Here is a 23,010-nt window from a genome sequence, read left to right on the forward strand (position 1 = left end):
AGTGTCTTACAAACAACCATCGACCACTACATATATACTGCCAACACACAACCATTGACAGATCGAACGACACGATCCCCTGACGATGCAGAACTGGGCATCTCCACCCTCCAACAGGATTGCAGACTAGAGGGAAAGCTAATGCTGCCTACACCCTAGCAAAACACAAGATCTAACACATAGTCTGAATCACACAACCCCTCGTGAGAAATCCCACATGTCGGGCCTCTAGGCAAGAGGATATCATTTAGCATCGAACAAAACGCAAACCAAGTTTCACCAAGTGCATATTCATCTAGGAAAGCAAAAAAAAAAAAAACATTTGGAATAAGCTTATAGTGGGCACCTATAAGATTTGCTCTATAGTATTAATTGTTCAATTTTTTAGAATCATTTGCTGTAAAAAGATGATATTGTTAACAAACATTTTGGGCCCAGATACGTTATTTTTCGAGAATCTGGCCCCAGATACGTATGGCTTGGTACCTGCCGTCTTTAGCCCAAGAGTCAAAATGTCTTTGTAAGCATTGGTGCCTGGCCCGGTAATATGGCCCGGCCTGTGCGTATTACGTCCTCCGTCCAGCTGCCGCTAGGGCTTCATCTCCCGTACGCAGCTCGATTTAATCACCTGGCGACCGAAGCTTTTTTATTTACGACTACAAGCGGCGCGTTGGATCAATCCTAAATAGGAAGAGACGACATCGTCGAGAAGCAACTACCGCCTGATGACGGCGGAGGAAGAGGAGGCGGCCGACCGGTGCGTGGGCTGGATCTTCGTCTATATCGCGGTCTACTCCCTCAGCATCTTCGCCTTCTCCGCTGTGATCTCCTACACACACGTGTTTGCCCGCGCCACCAGGTTCAACAAGATCTTCTTTGGTATCATGGGAGTGCTTTTTCTGCCCATCGGCCTTGGCTTCATCTGCCTGCTTCTACGGGAGGACGGGCCCTTCCGCAACAAGCATGCCACCGCTCGAGTCGCCGACCTGCCGCCCGCCGATGTGTGCTAGCCATCTTTGGTTGTTTCTAGTGCGTGAATTAATGTTTGGAGTATTACTTTGTTTTATTTGATCCAGTGTAGTTCTCTTTCTGTTTGCTAGTTGTAACATCTTTTTCTCTTAGCTGGTGGGAAACTTGTACGTACTAGATTGTCAAAGGCACGCGTTGCTGCGCCCCTCGATTTTGACACTAATATTAGTGATTGATGCAATTATACGTAAATCTAGAATTTTAATCACGTGGTATAATCATGACATTATACTTGGCGACAATATTCAATCATAAGATATAACTAGAAAACATGCCTGTGCGTTGCGGGAGAGTATCGTGTGATACAAGAGCATAGGTGCTCCCATGATACGGACTTCTGGGCCCTCGGATCTCAGATCCAACGGCATACGATGAGCTGCCGTAGCTACTGTCCTTGCACGCATTTTTCAGATTCTACGAGGGCTTTTTTGCAAAAAAGTTCATCATTTCACGGGAGCTCTTGGATCTGAGATCCAACGGCCGAGCTTGCACGGGAGCACCAGATATTTTTCCCGTGTGTTGCAACGGGAGCAAACATGTTACGAACGCCCTATCAAGATGCAATGATGTCGGAAGACTTTTTTGACTTGAAATGTTGCCATGACAACTTCTCTGTTGCAAATCTTCCGTCCTTATATCCCAGGTTGCACAAGGACGATGCTACTTGTAACAATAATGCCAGGACTAAGTCCACAACGAAGCTCTCAGAACCAAAGGCAAAAGTCATAGCAACATTTATTGCAGCTTCCGTGCAAATCAATTATATGTTCTACAATATTCATAATCATATTATAATGGTTATCATTCCGTTTTATAATTGTTTGGTGCTAATCAATATAATATATGATTTATTTTTTGCGATGAATAAAATATAAGTTTTTAGTACAACATTTCAGAACTGGGTATCTAAGGAAGCAATTCATTACCAACACCTTTATTACAAGCATACACGAAAGCGTGTAGGTTGGTCGTAAAAGGAGGACAATTTGACCAAAAAAGAGATGCTATTTAGATGATCTGTCGAGTCATAGACAAGTACAAAATGGGGACTATGTCGACATTTGGTTATCAATTGCAGCAATCCCACTTCACATTTAATAAAATTACAGCCACAAAAGTGCACCAGTGCAAAGATGAAAAAAATGCATGAATTGCAATAGTACCTCGAGGAATGGTCTTGTGGTTGGCGACTTTCCCTGCAACCAGCACTCTTGATATGCCTGCTCAAAATTCCTGCCCATTTGCAGTCTTACACAGAATGACCATGTGACAATATTTACATTCTACCTCCACAAGGTTTCCATTACCATCTCTTATGATTACGAAAATGGTCACATGCATGCCTTGGAGCGTTGCCTCTTGCCACGACTGCAACTTGTTAGCGGTATATCAACATCAATCATCGATGTCGAAATGGTTGTACACAATCATATAAGTATTGACATGGTCCTTGGGATGGTGAAACTCCCTTGCTTCTTTACATTTTGAAACCAGAACATGCAAAAAGTTGCATGTTCAGTAAGACTCCCAGGGCTCACAAGCCCAAGCAAGTTTTTTTTTTTGCACGGGAAACAAATTAGGATATCAAGTGTTTCAGCACAACACTAACTCGTATGAACTGACCAAAACATTTCACAGTACCACCTAAAGAAAGAAACTCAGATAAATTCCAATTTCACCGTCTTTTGCGATATAAAGCCACGGGCACGGGGACGGGTTTGGGTGAAAAATATTAAGATGGGTAAGGGTTTGGGCGACCGTTAACCGCACCTGAGCCCGGCTGGTGCCATATTGGATTGCTTGTTTGAGGTGATTGGCTTTGACATGATTTTTTTTCTGAAGAGGTGGATAACCACCGGTATTTGCATTGAGCAATGCACACAACCACATATATATATATATATATATATATATATATATATATATATATATATATATATATATATATAGAATTGTGAGAATTCCTAAAGAAATAGGAATTGGTTAAAGTTATCTCCCGTGCCATCCCATCCGTGGCTAGTATGCGTCCATTTGATCCGACATCTCACAAGCAAAGATTTCAGATCTCAAAGATGTTGGGTTTCATCGGTTACATGCCTTCTTAAAAATGCATGAATACTTTTTAAAATATAATGAACAATTTTTAATCAAAATATGAGTAATGTAAATTTGTTAAAAACAGTCATGAAATAAAAAAAATAAGTATCTTCCCTGCAAAAACAATACTGTAATAAAAAATCTGAAAAGTGAAAAAATGGAACAATATTAAATGGAAGAAAAACAGAAGAAAGAAAAGACAAAATTTTTCTTCCTTTTTTTTGAGGGGTGACAAAATGTTTCTTCCATTTAACAAACATCAGGGCTAGGTTTTTTTTAGCAACTCATCGGGGCCATGTACATGGCCTGGTGCCTAGCGTGTCTGTCAGCCCAAGAGTCGAATGTCTTTGTAAGCCCCCCACAAAAAAAATACGTATGCCTTTGTAAGCACTGGTGCCTGGCCCGTTAATACGGCCCGGCCTGTGCACGCTATGATTCAGGGATTCGTTGCTTCCCACAGAAAAAAAATAGGTACTACTTCCGTCCGTCCGGCTGCAGCTAGGGCTTCATCTTCCGTTTACAGCTTCTCCACAAAAAAAAGAAAGAAAAAAAAATCTCCCGTACGCAGCTGGATATGATTTAATCACCTGGCAGGCACGAAGCTTCTTTATTTACGACTACATACAAGAGGCGCCGTTCGATCGATGCTAACTAGGAAGAGGAGAAAATTAGCTATTTGCCACTTTCAATATGCGGCTTCGTGCAAATGCCATTGTCAAGATTGACTTCGTAAAAATGCCACTCAGCTCATTTGTACTTTGATTAACATGCCACTCCAGCCCTTTTACAGATTTCCCTTTTTCTTTTCCCATTTACTGGCACGGAAAAGACTAAACTGCCCCTGTTGTTATCTACACGAACTTGGCATCTAATCAGCGCATTGAAACAGACGAGAGCGTGCAGCCCGCCGAGAATAACGTGCTTGCCATATCCACGTCTTGCGTCAACCTTTGGACGCCGCCCCCATCTCCTCGACGCCACGTGACACTGATCTTCTTGCCGCCGCCGTTTTCGTCGACGCTGCGTGCCGCCGATCTCCTCGGCGACGTTTTCATTGTATCTGTGATTGTATTTGTGGAAGGCAAACGTACACTCTCCTCTGACTGCAATTCCTTTTTCCTATCTTTACATACACTATGATTAGATACACAAAGCAGGTATACATACACTGTGATTAGATACATCATACATGTAATTGCCAAATTGCAATGCAAGATTCAAGTAAAGGATTAGAGCAAACGTCGCTTACAGGTTGCTTGCATCCCGTCTTCAGAACATGTACACGCACCCATCTCCTCCAGCCGGTGCTGGTATCACGCCACTAGACTGCTGTTAAACGCTGCCGTCGTATGTCTTGGCTCTCGGGACAAGCTAGGCCAACGCGCGAAGGGGAGGGCGAGCTGCGCTGGCGTGGGCCAGCACCGGCAGCGAGCTGTGGTGGCTCGCGCAGGCACCCGCGAGGTTGCGCCGTTACGTGCAGACGTGCACGAGCACCGGCGGGGAGCTGCAGTGTCTCGTGCAGGCATCGGCAAGGCGACGGTGAGCTGCGCTGGCACAGTAGACATGGGTGAGTACCCGCAGCGACCTGGGGATGCGCACACGGGCGTGGTCAAGGCGAGCTGCGGTCGCGCGCGCACGCGTGGGCGAGCAACGGCGGCGACCTGTGGTTGCTCGGCCAAGCATCAGCGACATGACGAGCTAGCCAGCCCACAAACGCATCGGATATAAGGTTGAAAGGTCCAAGGGCACTTTGATCCTTTCAGGTGCCAGAAAATGGAAAAGAAAAAGGAAAGCAATAGGAAAAGGAAAAATGGCATGTTAATCAAAGTACATATAAGCTGGGTAGCATTTTTACGAAGTCAATCTTGACAGTGGCATTTGTGCGAAGCCCCATATTGAAAGTGGCAAATAGCCAATTTTCTCCTAGGAAGAGATGACACACTAATAGAAAAGGGGGCTTTGGTCCAGGCCGGGTAAGCCCATTAGTCCCGGTTCAGTCCAGAACCGGGACCAATGGGTGCATTTATCCCGGTTCGTGCGGCTAAGGCATTAGTCCCGGTTCACCTGGGCCCTTTAGTCCCGGTTCGTGCCACGAACCGGGACTAAAGGGTGCGATGCCCATTGGTCCCTGTTGGTGGCACCAACCGGTACTAAAGGTTAGACCTTTAGTCCCGGTTGATGCCACCAATCGGGACTAATGGGCTTTGAGGCATTAGTACCGGTTCATGGCACGAACCGGTACTAAAGGTCCCATTTTCAAACTCCCCCCCCCCCCGTGGACCGCCTTTTTAGTTTTAGAAAAAACAAAAGAAAATGATGGAAATGTCAATAAAAATAAAATAAAATAAGTTTTCCATGTGATATGTGGTCTAGTTGTTGGGAAAATTTACAAATATGAATTTCGACTTTATTTACAAAATCTCTCTAGAATTTGTAAAATGGGCATAACTTTTGCATACGAACTCGGATTAAAAAGTTTTTTATATGAAAAATCATCTACTCGAAAAGTTACATCCGATGGAGACGGCCTATGGCCTGTTTGCAAATTTGTAGAATCCTTAAATTCCAAAAGGAAAAAAGTTATGCTCAAATTTCAGTTTTTTTAAATTTTCAGTAAATCTGGTCAAACTATGGTCAAACTACTTATTCAAGAAGTATTAGTGTTACTAAATAATTATTCAAGAATATTAGTGTTATTAAATAATTATTTCACTTTTTTTGAATTTTGGTCAAATCTGGTCAAACTATGGTCAAACTGTGGTCAAACAATGGTCAAACTACTTATTCAAGAAATATTAGTGTTACTAAAAAATTATTGTTTTTTAGAACAATAGTTTCAAACTCAAACAGTGAAATATGTGACTTCATGCTCAAGCTAAATTCCTGAGGGTTAATAGGATTGACATCTTACTATTGTCAGGAAAACAACAAGTGCAGACTTGGAAACGAGGGAGAATAGAACCTGGAAGTTAAGCGTGCTCAGGCTGGAGTAGTGAGAGGATGGGTGACCGTTCGAGAAGTTAGATGATTTGGAATGATGAGGGGTGATTAGAGATTAAATTGAGCAGTGATGAGGGGTGATTAGAGATTAGAGGTTAAAATAATTCAAAAATTTGAAAATAAAAAAAATTCAAAAAAAATTTCAAAAAAAATTTCAAAAAAAAATCCAGAAAATTTCCTTTAGTACCGGTTGGTGTTACCAACCGGGACTAAAGGTGGACCGGCCACGTGGAGGGCCTTTAGTCCCGGTTCTGGATTGAACCGGGACTAAAGGGTCAGGGCATTAGTACTGACCCTTTAGTCCCGGTTCCAGAACCGGGACTAAAGGCCCTTTTTCTACCAGTGACATCGTCGAGAAGCAACTACCGCGTGATGACGGCGGAGGAAGAGGAGGAGGCCGGCTTGTGCGTGGGCTGGATCTTCCTCTATATGGCGGTGCTCTACCTCGGCTTCTTCGCCTTCTCCGCCGTGATCTCCTACACACACGTGTTCGCCCGCGCCACCAGGTTCAACAAGATCTTCTTCGGGGTCTTGGGAGCGCCCTGTCTGCTCATCGCTGTCGGCATCATCTACTTGCTTCTACGGGAGGACTCGCCCTTCCGCAACGAGCGTGCCATCCACTAGTAGAAAAAGGCCCATTTGTCCCGGTTCAAGAACCGGGACTAAAGGGTCGGTACTAAAGCCACCTTTTGTCCCGGTTCTTATATGAACCGGGACAGATGGGGCTCTATGTGGCCGCTGCGGCTTGCCGAGGCAAGGGGGCCTTTTGTCTCGGTTGGTAGCACCAACCGGGACCAAAAGGCATCCACACATCAGCAAATAAGAGGCTAGGTTTTTTGTTTTTTTAAGGGGGGGAGGGGGGGGTTGGGGGTTTTGGAGGTTTTGTAGGGTTAATGTAGGGGTTTCATATATTAATTGTGTTAGCTAGCTAATATAGAGAAGTGTCCTCTCTTATCTCCGTGCTTGGTCGATGCTACGTACTATACGTATAGAGAGGACTCGACACGCTAGCTAGTAAGCAAATGAAGGAAACCATTAAGTACAGAAGATCGTCATGAACATATACAGGGAGAAGTGATCGACCTCTTCTTCTCCGAGAGATTGTTCGAACAACAAGTTTTCGTATATCTATCCGACGCTACTGGCTACATATATACAATATTAAGATCTCTTACAATCCCCTAACTTCTGAAATCAAGTTCCACATGGTATTCTCCGGCTTTACTGATGACATGGTCAAGAAAGAATCCCGCCAATTCCTCTTGAATTGCTCGTATGCGATCTTGTGGTAGGAGTTCACCCCGCATCTGCCACGTCTAATTTGAAGAAGGGGGTAAAGGTCAATACATATATATGAATGAAACTCAACACAAATGATGATATAATAAAATGAAATTGTGAATATTATTGCTTACACACTTCAAATTGTCTTTTAGAGTAGCCCAGCTTATTTTTGCAAGTCGCACTATAGATGAACTCGCAAAGGTATTATCCACAGTAATTATTCCCGGGTTCCTACCACAAGCACTTTACGAGAAATAGAGGTCAATCAAACTGATAATGAAGCATTATAAATGGTATTGATGAAAGTAGCTAGAATCAACGGGAGATGCGCGGAACTAGCTAGCTAGTAGTACTTACTTTCGGGTGTGTAAATCATAGCTCCCCCGGCAGTCTCGGAGCTTGTGCGGTGAATACTTTCCAAACCCCGCGGGACAAAGAAAACAATTACTTGATATCAGGAAATGAACAAAGTTGCGGATGTGGTGCGATAATGATTGATTGAACTTACTTCTCGAGCATTTTAGTCATGTCCGCATAGTCCTCGGGATTTTTCGTCTCGAGTCTAAGACGTTACTAGTCCCTGCTCAAGCTTAATCTCTAGGAGAGTAAAGTGGAAGCTGCGCACGCATGCATAACTCATCAATTACATTACTATAACCTCGAGTAATACTGGAAACCGAATATGCACAAGACAGTTACACTCACTTGAAGTTGTAAGGAAAGAGTATTTTATCTTTGTTTTGATTTTGAAACAACGATTTTAACAAGTTGGCCTCAGCTTCTTTGGGATCATGTTTAACCGTCCATTCATCTATGATATTTGTGTTAATGAATCCAATATCATAGATTTCTGCCTTTCTGGATTCGACAATCTTCAATCTGCATAATATAGTGAGGATAATTATATATACATGCAATGGAAGAGCTGAGCTATATATAGAGACTTAATTACAGAAGTAGTACTTACAGACATTAGCAAGTGACGATTATTTTATCGAGGGTCTTTTGATTGAAAAACTAGAAGAACTCCTCAAATGGAACAGACAACAGATCAATTCCAACGAGGTCGTGCTCCTCTTTAACTCTCAAAGTCAAAGTATCCTGCCCAGACTCGCTGCAGGTTTTCATGTACCAGTTATGGAATCTTTGCATCATCGTTGTTAAAGGAGGATGACTAGGTTTGGCGAGAGGCTTCCTGTGCCGGTATTTGAAATCATCCACCTCCATTGAATCAAAATGTGCATCGTCGGGCAGGTAATCTCCAGGATTGGTACCGGGCAGCACCCTCGGATGATTAGCAACGATATCGCTAGACACCTTGAGCGGGGGGCACGATTGGTTAGCTTATTCGCCAAGCTGTGCAATTGTTTTCCCACTTCTTCATTCTGCTAACCTTTGATCACTGCAAATACTTCCCGACCGCTCCGCTTCGATATATGACCTCTCAATAATGCGCTCATAGTTGGTTTTCGGTGGAGACCGTGGTGGTCGCTTCAGGGCATCCAAAGTGCGCTGAACTTTCACCTTATCTATCTTCTCCTCTGGAGGTGGATGTTTCTTAGCTCTTTGCATTTCAAAGAAGTCCTTCACTTGGGCAGCACAAATCTTCGCGTTTTCCTCCTCGGTCATCTCGTATGGTAACCTCTCTAGAGGCTTGAGAGATGGATCGAATCTGTATTGCTTCCCGCCTCTGGCTGTACTGCTAGATGCTAGAGCAGCCGGAGCGGCTGTGGCTGTCTTCTTTCGTTGCTTATGAGGTGGAGAAGAAGGAGGCGGAGTGTTACAACGCGCCGGAGCAGCCGGAGCGGCGGCGACTGTCTTCCGCTTTTGCTGTCGAGGCGGGCTGCTCGGGCGCGCCGGCATAGGCGGAGTGCCGCCACGCGCCTGAGAAGGAGGCGGAGTGCCTTGATCACTCGTCGGAGAAGGAGGCGGAGGAGGAGGCGGAGTGCCCTGACTCGCCGAAGGAGGAGGAGGAGGTGGAGGCGTCCAGTTCGGAAGGTTGATGAGCTCCTTCCGCCATAGACATGGAGTCTTCAGAGCAAGACCCAGTCGAGTCTCCCCTTCATCGGTAGGGTGGTCAAGCTCGAGGTCCTCAAATCCCTCCGTTATTTCATCCACCATCACAACAACATATCCTTCTGGAATCGGACGACAGTGAAAAGTTGCGCCGGGTTCAAGAGGTGCAACAGAGCCGACAACCGCCTTGACTTTGAAGTTCTGCCATTGCGTCATAAGGTGGCAAGGTTGAGCCTCCATGATAGCATTCACGGGGTAGCTAGCAGGAGTGAAGTCAGGCTGCTGAAGAAGCTCGGTGGAAGCCACACTGCTTCTCCGCTGAGATGGTGGGGTAGCTTCTGGGCACTACTAGGAAAAGGGCTATAGATAGGATTGATACTAATGGCGCACCATGGAAGCAGTGCGCCACTACTATATACTAATGGCGCACCGGTTGGTGATGCGCCATTAGTGTGGAAGACACTAATGGCGCACCAGAAACAGGGTGCACCACTAGTATTAAATTATTATTTTTTCCATTTTTCCATACATACTAATGGCGCATCAGGTCGAAGTGCGCCATTACTAGTTCTAAGTAGTAATGGCGCACCAAGCAGACAGTGCGCCATTACTGTAAAAAAATTTTATTCTTTTTTTTGCAAAACTACTAATGGTGCATCGTTTCACAGTGCGCCATTACTAGTTTAAACTAGTAATGGCGCACAATTACCCGGTGCGCCATTAGTATATATATATATATATATTTTCTTTTTACTTTTTTGCAAAACTACTAATGGCGCACCACCTGCAGGTGCGCCATTAGTAACCAGGGTTACTAATGGCGCATTTGCTGGTGGTGCGCCATTAGTAACCTGGGACCCCAACAAGATATTTTGGACAGCCCCACACCTACCCACTCACTTTCCCCACTTCATTCCCTCCACCTCCTTCTCCAAGCTTTCGGCCATCTCCTCCTCCTCACCTCATTTCCACCATAGATTCATCAAAATTAAGTGGTGAAATTACCTTTTTTGATAGGTAAGTAAGGGGAAAGCTATCTTCATGATGTAGATCTACTTTTTTTCTCCCTAGATCGCTCCAACAACATGCACATGCACTTTTGGTGGCCTAGCTATATCTATGTATGTTTGTGGTGTTGCATGTGTTTGTGGTGTTGCATATATGTTTGTGTTTGAAGGTACCGGTATTTGAAATGCGATAGTTGCCAATATTTTGCCAGAATGTTTTGATTCATTTCCGTTTCGGTGAGAATTTTGGCACTATGCATTCTTTTGGTCCTATTTTTAGGGAAGGTCATGCCAATTTTTTTCTTGGTTCTAAAATATCGTTTTGCTCTACCCCGCGAGCGACCATGGTCCGCACGATGACTGAAGGCATCGTGAATAGGTTTTTGAGCTCCGCGAAGGCCGAGATGCTTCAAAAGAACGAGACGGAGATAAGATGTCCGTGTCGAAGATGCAAGCTGAAGAGCCTTATTGCGGACCCGGATTCCGGGCAGGTGCGGGACCACCTGCTCTTGCATGGTTTCATGGATGGCTATCGGTGGCAAGGTGATGAAGATGACTATGAAGTCGTCCATGGGGGCCGGGCAAGAAATGAGGAAGGGCAACAAGACAAGTACCACCGCGGCGAGGGCGGGCGAGAAGACGGAGAATCTCCAGGACATGATCACGACGGTGATGCTGTACACAGTCATTATGTAGAAGATGTCGTACATGATGATGAGGAAGATCAAGACGAAGGGCATGATCATGAAGATGAAGATGCCGGAGCAGACAACGATGACGGATAACGCAAGAGCTGCCGCCCGAGAGAAAGCCAAGCTGGATCAACTGGAGATAGACACGGTTACTCCATTGTATGAAGGACGCAGGCCCGAGGATACCCGCCTGAAAGTAACGCTCATGGCTCTGGAGATGAAGGTAAAACACAAAATGACCGATGCATGCTTCGACGAGAACATGTCATTCTGGCACGAACGTCTTCCCAAGGGGAACAAGTGCCCGACCAGTTTCGAGGAGGCGAAGAAAATCGTGTGTCCTCTGGATTTACCGCATGTGAAATACCATGTGTGCATGAACAATTGTATCATTTATCGGGACGAGCACGCGGAGTCTACCATATGTCCGGTGTGTGGCGTCACTCGATACAAGAAGAGGAAGAAAGCTCCTCGAAAATCGGTGTGGTACTTTCAAATCACTCCTCGTCTGCAGCGGTATTTCGCGGACCCTAAGGTAGCAAAGCTCCTGCGTTGGCACGCGGATAGGGAGGAGAAGAAGCGGGAAGATGACGGAAATGATCCGGAGATAAATAAAAAAGACAAGATGCTGAGTCACCCTAAGGATGCGAGCCAGTGGCAAGCGTTGAACTTCGAATACCCAGAATTTGGGAAGGATCCAAGGAACATCGTGCTGGGCGCGAGCACCGATGGAGTCAATCCGTTTGGCAGTCAGAGAAGCACACATAGCACCTGGCCTGTGTTTGTGTGGATGTACAACCTACCCCCTGGTTGTGCATGAAGAGGAAGTACATTCACATGAGTATGCTAATTGAAGGTCCGAAACAACCAGGGAACGACATCAATCTGTATCTGGGGCTGCTGAAGGAGGAGCTAGACACGTTGTGGAAAACACCAGCCAATACGTGGGACGCCGCAGAGAAAGAATATTTCCCTATGAGAGCCGCACTGCTCACGACGGTGCACGACTATCTCGGTTACGGATATCTCGCGGGGCAGGTAGTCCACAGATTTTCTGGATGCGTAAGGTGCATGGATGACACAACGTATCGCCAGCTAGATAGAGATCCCGGGTCTTCGAAAACCTTGTTCATGGGACATCGAAGGTGGCTTCGCGATGATGACACGTGGAGGAAACGCAAGGATCTGTTCGATGGTGAAATCGAACCCCGAAAACGCCCGTGTACGAGGAGCGGCGAGGAAATAGACGAGCTGTTGAAAAATTGGAAAGACTGCCCACTACCGGGAAAGAAGCAAAAGGCGCCAGAGCCGGGAAAGAAGCGAAAGGCGCCAGAGCCGCTGCTGAAGGTATGGAAAACGAGGTCTGTTTTCTGGGACTTACCGTACTGGAAGATCCACCATGTGCCTCACAGCCTTGATGTCATGCATATCACGAAGAACGTGTGCGAGAGTCTGCTTGGTACCCTGCTCAACATGCCAGAGAGGACCAAAGATGGGCCGAAAGCAAGGGCAGACTTGAAATCAATGGGCATCAGGCAGGAGCTTCACGCTAATGATGATGATGATGATGAGGCGAAGCAGGACACAGAAAGTCGTCGCAAAGGCAAAAAGGCCAAGATGACCGGAAATGACTACCCTCCCGCGTGCTTCACTCTAAGTCAGGAGGAGATCGAGCAGTTTTTCACCTGCCTCCTAGGAGTAAAACTTCCTTACGGTTACGCGGGGAAGATAAGCAGATACCTAGACCCAGCGAAGCAGAAGTTTAGCGGGATGAAGTCTCACGACTGTCACGTGCTGATGACGCAGATACTTCTAGTTGCAATCCGTGGGATCATGGATGCGCACGTCCGTGAAACGCTATTTGGCCTATGCAACTTTTTCAACGTCATCTCTCGGAAGTCGATTGGCGTGAGGCAACTCAGAAAGCTACAGGAAGAGATCGTGGTGATACTATGCGAGCTTGAGATGTACTTCCCGCCCGCATTCTTCGACGTAATGGTGCATCTGCTGGTCCATATCGTGGAGGATATCATCCAACTCGGGCCGACGTTCCTGCACAACATGATGCCGTTCGAAAGGATGAATGGTGTCATCAAAGGATACGTTCGCAACATGTCACGTCCAGAGGGAAGTATAGCCAGGGGCTTTCTGACCGAAGAGTGCATCTCCTACTGCACGGATTATCTAGGCATCGAGAACTGCGTTGGTCTTCCCGTCAACAGGCACCTCGGCAGGCTCGCTGGATGGGGTCACCGTGAGGGTCACCGCGAAATGCATGTTGACTTCGAGGGTCGACTCGCCGACTTTGAAAGAGCAAACCTAGTCGTGCTACAACACATAGACGTGGTCGATCCTTGGGTGGTAGAGCACAAAACCTTTATTAAGAAGACGTACAATGACCGAGGCCAACAGAGGACGGACGGAGATATACTCAAAGAGCACAACTCATGTTTCACGTGTTGGTTCAAGCAGAAGCTTCTGTCGTACCCTTTACATGAAGATTCTCCCGCGGAAGAACAACTCATATTCGCCTTGTCACAGGGCGCCGAGCACAACCTGATGACCTATGAGGCGTACGATATCAACGGCTACACATTCTACACCGAGGACAAGGACATGAAGAGCGATGGTTATCAGAACTCCGGGGTAACGATGGAATCCTACACCGGTAACGACAAGGACAGATACTACGGAAGGATCGAGGAGATCTGGGAGCTGAGCTACGCTGGAGAGAAGGTCCCGATGTTCCGTGTCAGATGGGCCAAGAGCGTCCTAAAATAATACCGGTATTTCACCACCATGGTTATACCCGAAGCCAAATCCAAGACCGCGGGCGCAAACGTCACCGTGAAAAATGAGCCATGGGTACTGGCTTCCCAAGTGGACCAATGCTTCTTCATTACCGACCCTTCAAAGCCTAGTCGTGTTGTCGTGAGGAGAGGCAAAAGGAAGATCATCGGAATGGATGGAGTAGCCAATGAGCAAGACTTCGACAAGTACGACGACCCGAAGATCAAACATGACGACGACGATGAAGTAGCAGCATACACCACAAGAAGAAGCAGGACCACCCTACCTAAAGGATGTCCGTTCCACAGAAGAACTCCATTTGCAAAAACGAAGGGCAAGAAGATTGTGAACAGATAGCTAGCTAGCTAAGATCGATTGTATTTAAATCATACTCTTCATTTCTCGATTGTATTACATGGGCATTTTTTGAAAACATGAATATTTTTAAATTTCATGGGCACTTTTCGAATTCATGAATATTTTTTCAAATTTGATGAATATTTTTAAATCTCGATCGCTATCCCCCTTTAGCTCGATCTCGATCCCCCCGCACCCTCCCCCGCTAGCTCCACCACCGCCGATGGCCCACCGCACCCTCCCCCGCTCCACCGCCGCCGTCGACCCATCGCACCCTCCCCGGCCCGCTCCACCATTGCCGAACACCCCCCGCACCCTCCCCCGCTAGCTCCACCGCCGCCGACGACCCACCACACCCTCCCCCGCTCCACCGTCACCGCCGACCCACCGCACCCTCCCCGGCCCGCTCCACCGCCGGCGAGCACCCCCATTTGATGATATTTTTTCATATTCATAAAAAAATTATTACAGTTTTTATAAAAAAATATTAAAAAATAGCAACAAAAAAAATAATAATAAACATACTAATGGCGCACCGCTCGTGTAGTGCACCATTGCTATCTAAAAAAACATTCTAATGGCGCACCACTCTGGTAGTGCGCCATTGCTATATAAAAAACATTCTAATGGCGCACCGCTCTGGGATGCGCCATTGCTATCTAGAAAAAACATTCTAATGGCGCACCGCTCGGGGGTGCGCCATTAGTAATCTTCCCCCTAGCTCTACCTAGCCCGACCCCTTCGTCCCTCCCTCTCGCCAGATCTAGTCCCCCCCCGCGCGCTGCCCCGCCCCACGTCGCCGCCGCCCCTACGTGCGCCGCCGCCCCCGCGCCCCCACCACTGCAGCTCTGCCATAGCCGATGCCTCCGCGACCTCACCGTCGCCGACAGCCTCCCCGCGTCGGCCCCTGCCCTGCGCCGCCTCTACCTCAGTCCGGGCACGGGGTGCAGGACGACGACCGCGGCCGCCGGCCTCCCCACGACCAACCGAGGCGCCCAGGAGGCCTCCCCGACGACCAATCGAGCCATCCCTTCGACGACGACGCCGCCAACCCCAACCCTGACCCCAACCCCTCCGGCGACCGGCCGCGCCCGCCCAGGTACCTCTCCTCCTTCCTCCTTCCTCCCTCTCCACCCTTCCTCCCCATTCCATCCCTCCCTCCCCTCGACCGTGTCTGTTATCTTCTGATGATATTTGACAGCTTATGGATAGAAATGCATATTTCAGTGTTTATAGCTATTAACACTTGCAAGTTACTGCACTGCTAGCTAAATTTTGGTTAGTAAGTCTGTATCCGCCTCCTGTTGAAATTTGGTGATGTGTGTGGCTATTTAAGTACCTACACAAAATTCTCCATGGAGAAAATGATATAGCTCCTCCTACAACATGTATAGATCAACCAGTTCAGTTCTAGTGCTGCTGGACTTTTGCACCATACAAAAATGTACTACTAGTTGAAAATCTTTACTTGAGAGAGCTTCATAAGTAGAAGGTTCCAAAGAATAAAAACCAGTACTAGCACACCAGCACAATAGTACTGCCACCTCCCAGTAAACAGCAGGGTCTCTGATCAGCAATGTAGTTAATTAGTCAGGGACTGAAAGCCTGCAAATGCATGTACACACAACTAGGGAATGTAAGATGAAGCATGTACTTTACCAACTAATATAATGGGCTGGCACAAAGTGAAAACCAAAACAATAGTTAATCAAGCAGAGGTAGATTAGATTAGATGGCAAAAAGCACAAATGTCCCTGCCTATCCATTTTTTTCTCAAGTTGAGCTGGTAAGTTTCAGATGTTCAATGATGCTGTAGGAAAAAATTGGATGAAGAAAGATGTGTGTGGCTGCCTGAGAGAAGTATTTGCACAAACAAATTATAATTAATGTGTTGATGAAATTTTGGGTTTTCAAATTGGAACCAAAAACCAACCCATACCATTAGACTCTTTTGGAATTTCCTGAACATTTTTTGTTTGTTCCCTTTCACTGTTTGGGGACTTTTGACTTCAGAATGAACCTTACTAAGATTCAATTAAGACTAATTAACTGCATTTGATGTCACTATATTCTATGAAAAACTTCAGTTATGATCTGTACTGGAAAACTTCAGTTAACACTCATTTTTCAGTTAACTCCTTACAGTTCAGATCATATTTTGATTGTCAATAATAGTGGACTTTTAAGGCTTTCTTAGAGGCAATACTAGTGGATTTTAGTCTTTTTTACATGCAATAATAGTGGAATTTTAGGCTTTTTTGGAGGAGTGTGTTTCATGCCGGCCTACAGTGATGAATTAGTCAGAGGATTGTGCCTTAGGATTGTGCCAAAGCTACCCATTGTATCTATTTGCTTGTCCTTCAAATAGGGGCAAGACTATTACAGAAAAATTACTTGCAAGCATATTGTGATTTACTTGCAAGCATATTGTGCCTTAGTTACAGAAAAATTACTTGCAAGCATATTGTAACTATTTTCACTCTGTCCTGAAGGTTTTTGACTACAGAATCTGTGGTGACCCACACTCTGTTGGTTCACACTCATTGAGTTCGCTCGTGAAGGGCCGCTGCTTCTTGAGGCCCTTGAGAGGCCCTTCGTGTCGTGATGATTTTGCAGGTACCCTGAGAGGCCCTTGAGTTTGCCAGAATGTCGATTAACTTCCGTTCCGGCAAATTCGGGTACTCCATATGTCCTATTTTCAGCAAAGGTCATGCTGAAATTTTCCGTGAATTTTAGCATGACTTTGCTAAAAATCGGACATATGAGGTACTTGCTACTAATGCATGGGCCGGGGTATCTTAGTACTTCATTAAGTAGGATCAACTGCCCCTTTATTCTTGCTGTATTAAACCATAGGTGGCAATAGAGCCAAGTGATTAGTGCCAAGTGATTAGGCCCAACCTAGGGTGCCTCGGCATCGATAAACCCTAAATGATGAAAACTTAACTTGGCTGCCCCGGATGCCTCGGTGTCGATGAGAACCTAAATGATGTACGCTTAGGCTTTTAGGGTGCCTCGGCGTCGACAAACCCTAAATGATGAAAGCATAGGCTTTTAGGGTGCCTCGGTGTCGACAAACCCTAAATGATGAGACCATGATCTTGTTCCTTGACAATAACCAACTTTTTGACCAAACTTTTTTCCTATTTAGAGCGAAACATGGCCCACAACAATGAGGCCGGTGGTTCGGGCGGCAAGCAATTCTGGGAGCTGTCCCAGGAGATGGAGGAACAACCTCACCGCTTTGAGGACGCCGCAGAAGACATCGATCCTGATTACACAACCCCTAGTGGCGTCGGGGATGACACCACTGATGGTGCCGCCGAGGATGCCACCACTGATGATGGCGGCGCACACACAGATGGCAGCCAACCGAAGAAGCAAAGGAAGGACCGGCGCCCGAATGCGCTCCGCACCGTCAAGGAGGAATTCACTCAAGTGGACTCCAACGGGAATCCAACGGAGCCCAAACATATAGTCAAGGGGTACTCGGTTCAGCTCGGGTGCATTCTCCGGAGCACCGTCTCGATCAACACCGAGAACCTTAGGCATAAGGACCGAGGGAATTTGCGCAACCTCCTCTTCACGAAGTTGCATGAACGATACAAGTTCCCCACCGAATTTGAAAACACACGCCTCTCAGGGAATAAAGTGAACAATGCCGCCCTCACGAAGATGAGCACGGCCCTGTCTACTTGGAAAAGCGCGGTGAAGAGAATGATTGATAAAGGTGATAGTTATGAGAAGATCAAGGCGAAATATCCTTTGATGAGCGAAGATGAGTACAAGGAGTTCAAGATCAAGTGCGAGAGCAATGCAACCTCCGAATCAAGTCAGTGGGGGAAAGAAATGCGGGAGTTGAACTTAGGGGAACACAAACTCGGTCCCGACGATTACAGAGTGGCGGAGCCTATATGGGACAAGGAGGATGCGGAGCGTGCCGAGCAAGGCCTACCGCCCAGCTTCGAGAAATACAGCGGTGACAAGCAGACCAGGAACTATGTCAGGGCCCGATACAAGCAGGACCCGATAACAAAGGAGCTTACCACGGATCCGAAGACCAGGGCGCTTGAGCTTCTTCTGGTAAGGAATACACCCCCGCGTAATTAGCTCCATATGGTTGCACTCTAATTAATCCCCAATATTTCTAAATGGTTCACGTTCCTTTCACAGGACACTGAAAGCAGTAGCGCTGGGTCGTCTAAGAGCTCCCCTTTCGACACCCCTTTAAATAGGGCGTTGAACGTAATCAAAAACAAGGATAAGCTCACTAAGCCGACGTCAGCTGGTCATGTGGCCGACAAAGGCTTGTCCATAAAATGGGGGTAATACTATACCGCTGGTGTGCGGACGGAGAAAAAGATCAGCTCGGAAAGCCAGACGCGCGAGGTTGAAGAACTCAAGGCACAAGTGGCGCGGATTCCGGAGCTTGTCCAAGAGCAAGTGCAACAACAACTTGGAACGACGCTCAACGCCATGGTGCCTACGTTGATTCATGGGCTGACGACGTGGATTGCGGGCGGCCAACAGGGGCCTCCCCCGGTTCCCAGCTTCACGGCCAGCAACTCGCACAGCGCGCAGGCGGCTCCATTGGTGTCTCCGGCGGCGCCATTGGTGTCTCCGGCGGAGGCGGTATTCGTGTCTCCGGCGCCGGCACGGGCATTGGAGCTTAATGCACCCGGGTGTACGCCGGCCGGCACCTCGCCAGCAAGCGCCCCCTCCGTCAGTTGCACGCCCGCCGTTGGCGGTGCCTCGACATTAGCCGAGCTCGATGGCATCACGGTACTAAGCCTCTCGGCCGATGACTTCATCTCCTTGCCTTTGACTGGGCATCCCTGACGCCCTGTACATGTTTTCGCAGGGCACCGCCGACGTTCCTTGCACTCTTCTGCACTTCGTGGGCGCCGAGTTGGTCGATGTCGCCAAGGGAAGAATCATTCAACCGGGCAACCCCATGTTCCATGGTAATCCGATGCCACCCACAATGTATAGGGTTGAAGTGGTTCGAGTGCTGCCAGGCTGCGACGAGCTGTTACCTCCGATTTGACCCGCTAGGGCCGACGAAGAAGATGAGATGACCCTCAGCACCTGCGTAAACTGGCCCCTGCTTTGGCCGAAGAGCCAGATTCGTTTGGGAGCGGGGGACACCACCCCACAGACAAGACCGCCAGTCGTGCCGGCGCCAAGCCATGGCAAGAACGCCGCAACGCTACCGGACCTGCCGGACATCCCTATGGCACAGGATCCGGACAGCCCTATGGCACAGGATCCGGACGGCGACGACAACGACGACGGTACATTTACCAAAGTTGATAAGTACTTTGCCGAACATGGGTACACTGACGAGTTCTGCGGGCCTCTTTCTCAAGAACCCAACCAAGACGACCGCGATCTCTCTGGTACGGCGGAGAAGTCCAATTGCAACAGGCGTCGTCTGGCGTTCAGTTCTCAGGACACGCCTCCAGCTCCCGCCTTCACTGAGCCTCAGATAGCTGAGGTGCGAAATATTATCAGCCCGAACACGCTCAAGAAGGCGGTCTGTGAGCAGAACTCGGTCCCATTATAGGAGATCAAGAAGAAGGGACGGAAACGAAAGACTAACAAGGGCGCCGGTGCGAGCCAGCCGGCACCGAGTTCGATCCGTGCTCAGGACGGGCCACCTTCACCTAAGGATATCTCGAGGAGGGTGCATGTGGCGGGTAGGGCAATGCTACCGCCAAATATGCTGAATGCTGCAACTGGTGCTATGCGGAGTCTGCACGACAGTGTTCTTTCTTTGGAGAAGCGGCGTCTCAGAGAGAAGGATGTGGCATACCCGGTTTTCGTGGCCAAGGTGCCAAAGGGCAAGGGCTTTGTGGATGGCGACATCGGGGGTACGATCGTCCTGCAGTTTGATGACATCTTTGCTATGTTTAACCTTCATCCGCTGCACTACACCTTCGTTCGGCTGTTTTCGCTGAGTATGGAGATGCGGATCATCAGAGACAAGACCCCGGACATCGTGATAGTCGACCCCTTCTACATGCGTGCCAAGCACTTGAGCAGCACTGGGGACCGCCAAGTTGCGAGTTCACACCTCGAAGGCGTCATTCTGGAAAACCCAGATAAGGATAACTTCCTTGTGGCTTACTTTCCCGAGTAAGTCATCCCTTAACCGCCCCGCAACATATGATTTCTTAGATTTCGATCGTTCTTTTTTTTCTAACATTCCGTGTTCTGTGTAGTGACACACATTGCACACTCATCCTCTTAAGCCCGAAATATTCCATGGCCACGTATTTAGACCCGAACCATAACTCCAAGATAGACTACACAAATGTCAAGAAAGTTCTTGATGATGTTCTCCCCGCCTACGCCAAATCTGGAGGCACCTTCACCAGGGCAGTTCGTAAGTACGGCAAGCACATGTTCTCACACAATACGAAGTTCTGCTGTGTCAAGCAGCCGCCTGGCGGTTAGAAGGATGCCTACTACGCCCTCCATCACATGCGGGCGATCTTAAGGGACCATCATCAACTTCTGCTACCAGATAATCTCAAAGATTGGGCCGCGAGCTTGTCGACAGTCCAGCACGCGGACCTCAGACAAGAATTCTTTCGCATCCAGTCGGAGTTTGCAGACATCATCCATCAAGATGTCCTTCATACCTCGGGGCAGTTCTTCCTCAGATATCAACCGTCCAACAGTGAGATAGATGAAATGCTACAAATGCAGGGTGACAACGACCGCGATTTCATGACCATCACGACAGACGGCGGCTTCATCCACGTTCCTGTCCGATGAGTCGAGTCGAAAGTAGTGATGTGTAGTTCTGAAACATTGATTGGCTCATGTTGTAATTATACATTAATGAATTCGTATGTCTCTTTGGTTTGGACAGTCGTTCAACTTAGATGTAATCGATGCTATTTATTAGTAGGACCATGAATCATGCTATTAATGTCTTGCTTTTCTCTTCCGATCCTTTTGTTGCATACTTACATATTGCTTATGTATTGTCTGTTGTTTGGCTTGTGCATAGAGATGCCGTCGTATGTCGTGTACAAGGGTAAGGTTCCCGGAGTCTACGATGACTGGGAGGAGTGTCGGAGACAGGTTCACCGTTTCAGCGGTAACAGTTACAAAGGGTACACCACTAGGGCGGAGGCCGAATGTAGATACGCCCGCTATCTAGAGGGAGAGAGGAGGGAGCGTTGGAGGAACCGGATGAAGACCAGTTTGATCGCAATGATGCTCATTGTGATGACCATAGCTCTCTTCTATGTGATGGTAGTTTAGATGATCGATATCGACTTGTAATGTGAAGGCAAACTCGATACTCGCGGTCTTGAGACTTGTAATGTTTTATCTTTGTTCGTTCTTTTGAATTCGGAGACTAATATGATGAATTGTATTTGGAGACTAATCTTCTATTGTATTCGATGAATCTGATGTTGCTGTGTGCTGCTGTCTATATTCTGTCCAATAATATATTTTGTAACCTGTGCAAAAATCAGAAAAGCAAAAAAAAATAAAAACTAATATTCATACTAATGGCGCACCACACAAGACACTAATGGCACATTGTGATCATCACACTAATGGCGCATTAACTGCTGGTGCGCCATTAGATTGCCAAAGCACATGGGTACATATGGCCCCCTGGGAGGCATTCTAATGGTGCACTGCAGGATATACTAATGGCGCACTACGTGGTGCGCCATTAGAACACCAGATACTAATGGCGCACCGGTGGTGCGCCATTAGAATTTAATTCTAATGGCGTGATGCCAGTGGCGCACCGGTAGTGCGCCATTAGAAGGCAAATTCGGTGCGCCACTAGCATGCCTTTTCCTAGTAGTGGGGGTAGCTCCGACATGTCATTAGCTGTCCTTTTCCTCTAGCGAACATACCCTTGCATGCGGTTTCTACAGTTCAGTCTGCTCCACTTTCCTCTTCCTCTCCCGGGTTTTGTAAATGCATGCCTCGGGAAACCCAGCCTTCCACGAAACGGAGCCTGGCATGCCTCGTGTCCGTTCAGGGTGCCTCAGGATTCTCGAGGGCCAGTGTGAGCTCATCGTTCTCTCTGTCGGGAACGAACGTCCCTTGCTGCGATGTGGCGATATACTCCTGAAGCTTCGTGACGGGTATATTCAGTTGCTAGTTCGTCCAACGACACTTCCCTGTTTCAGGGTCCAAGGTTCCCCCAACCCCGAAGAACCAAGTCTGTCGGGGATATACCCCGCGGTATGACCCGACCGAAGATATGACCCGGCTAGGAGTTGATGTTTTCATTGGTGACCCAGCAAACTATAAGCCGGCGGAGGCAGTTAAGCATTGTAAAGCTGGCAGACACAGTCATGTAACTCGGCAGACATAGTCATTTAACCCGGCAGACATAGTCATGTAACCCGGCAGACACAGTCATTTAACCCGGCAGACACACTCATGTAACCCGGATAGTTAAGCAGACAGTCAAGTCAGACAGTTAAGCCGAACAGTTAAGCTAGACAGTTAACAGTTAAGAAGCCCGAAATGTTAAAGAAAGCCCATGGAGAGAAGCCCATAGAGAGAAAACAGAATAGTTAAGTCTTAAGTCCGAGTTGGACTCTACATGTAACCCACCCCTTCAACATATATAAGGAGGGGCAGGGCACCCCAAGAGGGGGGGGGCATAATTATTAAGTCTAGAAACAAGTAGGAGAGCCGGGGTTACGACGACTCCCTCATGATGATAATGAGACCTAGTCACAAACAGC

The sequence above is a fragment of the Triticum urartu genome, chromosome 5A, assembly GCF_056163025.1.
Source record: "Triticum urartu cultivar PI428250 chromosome 5A, HENAU_Tu73, whole genome shotgun sequence".
Classification (NCBI taxonomy): domain Eukaryota; kingdom Viridiplantae; phylum Streptophyta; class Magnoliopsida; order Poales; family Poaceae; genus Triticum; species Triticum urartu.